Source organism: Sipha flava, unplaced genomic scaffold (genome assembly GCF_003268045.1).
Source record: "Sipha flava isolate LNK unplaced genomic scaffold, YSA_version1 51367_pilon_pilon, whole genome shotgun sequence".
Classification (NCBI taxonomy): Eukaryota; Metazoa; Arthropoda; class Insecta; order Hemiptera; family Aphididae; genus Sipha; species Sipha flava.
Window position 1 is genome coordinate 45,680 of NW_020273441.1, and position 6,000 is coordinate 51,679.

At 28.4% G+C, this 6,000-nt stretch overlaps 1 pseudogene; it reads right to left on the reverse strand.

The window, feature by feature from the left end:
• Positions 1-1,013: 1,013 nt before the first annotated feature.
• LOC112690632 lies at positions 1,014-5,593 on the reverse strand (annotated as a pseudogene).
• Between the last annotated feature and the right edge of the window lie 407 nt (positions 5,594-6,000).

Here is a 6,000-nt window from a genome sequence, read left to right on the forward strand (position 1 = left end):
TTTCTTTTATATAATAAATAATAGAATCGTAATTTAAAAATGTAGAAAGACCTCTGGGGTTATTTCGAAATTAATAATTTTTTATAATCAGGTTCAAATTTTAAATCTGAAGCTGCGTTCAATTTATAACTATACTTAATATTATCTGTATAGTATTCTACAATCTACATTCTATACTTTATTTCTATATGACCTATAAGTTAATGGTTATTTACTGCTGTTTAATTTTTAACGATATACTCGTATATAGCATATTTCCGATATAAATCGATTTAAATAAAACTTAATTTTTTTTTTTTGTCATTACTCAATTTTTTTCATGTATCCCTTGTGATCATATCACGTACCTCAGATTGGTAACCGATAACCTAGATCCGTTTAAGTTTAAGTTTGTTGCATTTAAGTTGTTACGAAATAATATATGTGGTTATGTTGGCGGATCGAACTCGCGGGTCTTACACGTGTATTTATTTACATAAAATTACTAACTAATATTATAACTAACATAGTACTAACGCGCAACGGAGAACGCGCGGTCGGTTAGCGAAATATATCACAATATATAGTCGTATAAAATAGTTTTATGCATTCATATGAATATGTTATATTTAACAAAACAAATAGTAACAGATTTATAAAAAAGTTATTATGGTACGTCACATTATAATCACTTAACATAAAAAAAAAAAGACCGTAAAATGTATAGAAATTTGACAAACAATTTAAAAATATTATCAAAAAAAGAAATAACAAAATGATATATATATATATATAAATTGCTTATACATAAAGTAATAATTTCAATCTTTAACAATATATTTTTTTTTCAAAAGAGTTTAACACAATAAGAAGTATAAATTTGAATAAGTAGAAATTTTTACAAATGGAACAATAATAATTAATAAAATATATAAAATATGAATTTCAAAAAACAATAAAAAAAAAAAAAAAGTAAAAAATAAACATTTTGTTAACAAAAAAAAAAAAAAAAATCAAAAAAACAATAATCATAGTCAATTTTGTTGCAAGTAAGAAGAAATAGTTTTTTTCACGTCATTGATAATAATCAAACAATTAACAGCAACAATGTCTTTATAAATTGATTCATCTGAAACATAAATTAACACTTAAGTTATAGCTTTAAAATAATAAAAAAAATGTTCAATAAATTAGTTTTATCCAAAATAAAAAATAAAAACTTACACATAAGTTTATCGATCGGAAGGAAGGAAAGTAAGGATTGGCCTTGCTTTTCCATAATTTCTGTAATATTAAGATCCTTGATATGTTCTTTTACATTATACAACATGGACATTAAGTCATCTGTACTTTTACCATTAATTTTTGAACAAAACACAAAAGCATGACCCATTTCAACAGGTTTGATCATTCCAGTCTGAAAGAAAATTAAAATTAAAATTTAATACAAAGTACATTGAAAAATAGCAATAGATAATTTTAAAGTTCTAGTTCAAAAATTGTAAATACCTTAAGAAACATATTAACAAGCACATAGAAAACACCAACATTAACTTGAGAAAGTAATGGATATCCAATTAACAAAAAACTGTCAAAAGCTTTAAGTTTTTTTTCAATGATTCTAAAATTAAACTCATAGAGTCAAGCTGTTTTCTACTATTGTTTATACAATCATTGGCATAAATCGATGTTACATCACAAACAATCAATCGACCATGGACCGCTTGTTTTGGAATTTGAAGCCGAAAATATCTGTAATGCATAAAAGAAACAAAATTAAATATTAATTAGTTAATATTAATATTAAATTTATACTTATTATTAAGTTGAAATATAATTTCATTAACATAGATTAAAAAAATTAATAACTTACTCTCTACGATTTATAGAGTCTTCTGTTGGAATAGCAAATAATGATCTTGCTCGATTGTTGTAATCAATAAGTTCATTTGCACAAAATTTTGAGCTGCGAATTATAGAAACAGGCTTACCCATTTGCATTTTCAAACTAAACAAATCAATTTTGGCATCCTATAAATAAAACAAAACAAAATAACAAATTATCATTTAGTTTTAAACAATACGAATATTATATAAATTATGTAATTATATAGTATATTAATTATATGAAATTTAAATTTAAGTTTTATAATTCTACTAACCTCTGCGGTAAACCACGAAACTTCATCATCATACTTCCATGGAGTTTGCTTATAACTATTCACTTGATCTTGAAGTAATTTAGCTTCATCTAATTCTAGGTATTCCACTTGACGCATTTTTTTCGGCAAATGAACAATTCATATCTGTCTTCGTTGTTGAAACTTTCGGTAGATCAAACTGAATGGCCTATTCAATAATAAATAATTTTGTGTTAATCACAGTTTAATTTTTAAATGTTTGAATGATAAATTAAAATAAAATATTTATTTATTTTGAAATTTATCTCCAAAAAGATTAATGCACAATAGGTAAAATATCAATGAAAGTTAACAAAAAAAAAAAAATTAAATACTATAAATCATACTCTAAGTTTATTTTGTCCAACAATTTCCTGAGAAGGGTCAATTGGTTTTATTTGAAATTTATTGACATATGTGTTAGCGACACAATACTGTAATTCTGTTAATGATTTAATATCATTTTCAGTTTTTTGGAAAAACCATTTTATGTTATTCTCTATAATTTGCATTTGCAATTCACTAAAATATTTGGAACACTTATATACGGATGATAAGAAATCTTTTGGCAACTCGTTCAATGGAAACAAACAGTTATAAGACAGTGCTAAAATTATAAAACAATTGTTATAGAATATAATTAAATAATAATTGAATAATTTAATATTTAACAAAACTTACTGCGATTAGAAGTTGAGAAAAATTTATGTATCAAAGGTTCTACGCATTGAAATCCCTTAAAACCTCGACAAACAACATAAATCTCAGAATTTCCTTGTTTACTTGTTAACGGTTTTTTTTATCTGTACCGAGTCAAAAGCACAACACAACAAATATATTCGACATAATGTATTACATTCAAACATGGTAAACATTTTTAGAACAAATGTACCACCTGTAAAAATAATAATTATTGTTAGTAAAAATATTATTATTAAAAATTTTAAAACTAATAAAAAATATTAGTATTACCTTTTTCAAGTATCATAAGGGCGACCATTGTCTCTACTAACTGCAAACGCGTGACTACATCTTCTTGTTCATCCGGATTATTTTGACAATCCATACTACCGTCGGCTGTTACCTGAAAAATTTTAAAAAAACAAACTTTAGTTACAAAATTAACCATTAAAATGAATATAAATATAACAAAAATTAAAGTAATGTTTTTTTACCATGCTTGCTTTTTTTCCAAAACGTTTTTTAACATAGGCACAAAGATCCTTATAGAAGTTTCTTTGGAAAATATCTCCTGTTTGATCTTTACCAAAAAACCAATGGCTCATTGTATGTAATATGAATCTATCATCACTAATCATATCAGGATTACCATTTCCTTCATGATATGGGTTCAAAGAAACACCAATCCAATCCCACTAAAAAAAAAAATAATAATAATAATAATAAAATAAATTATAAGTTAGTGAAGGAAAAAATTTAAAAAATTAGATTACTTACTTCAACATCAATATCTCTGTTACAAATAAAATGGTTTAGAGCAGTAATAAACCCTCCTGGAGCTTCACATAGATGAACACTGCAGAGTTTACCATCATCAATACTCTTTTGAGGTATTACATCATTATCATTTAATATTTCATAAAACTTCAACCAAGCTGTTGTCAATAACTCAGGACGCCCAGCCCCTCTAACTTTATATAGAACTTTATCGGCTGGATTAGTCTGTTTGGTATTTTTATGCCAATCGTTCAAGTTGAAATCATTAAGTTTATCTTTCACATTATTTAACGATTTTTTTAAAGTGATAAAATCTGGTAACTAAAAAAAATAAATAAATAAATACTTAATCATAATTCAATTTCAATAGTCATTAAATTGAAAAAATGTGAATGTTTCATAATATTATCATACAAGTGGGTAAATATTTTGTTATCATGGATTATTAATAGGTTAATGGTATAATCTACACAGGGACATATTTGGAGTCATAAACACTGAACTATTTGCAAACGTAGTCTCATACCGAAAATAAGTTTGAATATAATAAAATATGTTGTACAATGATATAAGGGGATTATCTTTATTTTTTAAGTTTGGTCACAAAAATGTGGCATGATAAGTTTAAATTAATTATATTGCATCTAAAAATTTGATTAAAATTTAATTATACCTACATAATGTTTTAATCAATAATATATATATATATATTTACCTCCCATTTCCTTCGACTCAGCATGGTGTTTGTTTTTGGAAGTTCCCACTTGTTGGACTTATCCATTGTAAACTTCTTTAAGAATAGTTGATCAACTTGGTCGTATATCGATCGTTTTCCACAAGTGTTGTTGTGTGGTTTTTTGTTGGTATATTCGTCATATCTCGAGCTAAAAGACTTGGAGGGCTGTTCCATCCTATCAAGTCGTCTATTCCTCGTCCCAGTAATAGATAGAGTAGCGGGGGCCTGGACGACCACCCCCGCACCCTCGCGGTCGCTGGATGACGACCGGAGTGGGCCCGCTACGTTGGTTCCGGTTTTGACACCGGAACCACCCACTCCTGCCGACCTCTGGGGTTCCGAAGCCCCTGAGGTGGTAACAAGAGTTGACTTTTGACAGTGCATGTTTTGGTTTTTTAAGTGATTTCCTTCACTGCATTTTAACCCTACTGCCAGGGGGTTTTTGATCAAGGTTTTCCTTCCTCTAGGACGGCTGCCAACCAAGGCTGAAGAGCCCGTCCTACCCTTTGTCGAGGACCACTTTGTCAGCCCTCAGTTCGTCGACCTGTCCAACATGGGAGACCCTGCTGGTAGTAAACTACCGTTGGCATAGCTCTCGGAACTATTGAGGGACGCAAGCCCCCCCACCACGTCAAGGTGGGTCCTCATGGGGGGGGGGATTAGTCAAGACGTCACACTGGATGAAGAACTTAGCCAGCCTCACCAGTGGGTAAGAACATATTTTATTATTTTTTCTACACCTCTATAGAGTTAATCGCAAGAGAATGTAATACGGCCATGCAAAACAAACCTGTAAATTATATTGTGAGGGGTTGAGTGCGAGGAAATGCTAGTACTTGCCTCGAAAAAAATTGTGACATTGAAAGAATAAATTATGGCGATCCGCTACCCCAAGCATTACCTCATCGGTATATCAGGGTGGCGGGCTTGCTGTCAGATTTTAAGGAAATAAAAGTTCCACCATACTTTGAGCAGCCACAGGTTATTGTGTTATTGGAACATTCCACGTTTTTACCCATTATTATTAAGTTAGCATTTTTTTTTTTTGGTGTCCAAATCTTGTAGAATTAACGAAGCGACGTACGTGTATTTATCTACAAAAAAATTGAGCACTCACGTAAAATTGTTGAACTTGCCCCTCAACAAGTGTTTTTAACACGAGACTGTTGCTATTTGAAGTTATATGTTTATGTATTGAAAATACGACAAACTTCAATTAAAATGTAATTTCAAAACTTCAACAAGGAACGTATTACGTATACACCTCATTCGATTCAAATATTTGTAGTCTATAAATTACGGGGTCTAACCTGATATACTAATGAAATAATATTTCAACTCTTGTTAAATCCAATATCAAGTCATTATTGAGACTTGAATTAATGTTTAACTTATTAAATTAAATTATAGCTTTAACTATTTATGTATAATTACAGAATATGCTATTCTGTAATAATGTTACAAAGAATTTATTTTGAAATAAAAAAAATATAAACCGATAACATAGTACAATATATTTTATTTAACATAATTAACAGCTAAAATTAAAAAACAAAAGTACAAATCATAAATAAAAAATTTGATTTATGTTTATTTAACTTTTTTATACATAATAATTTATTAAATACATCCATAAATTTTATTAAG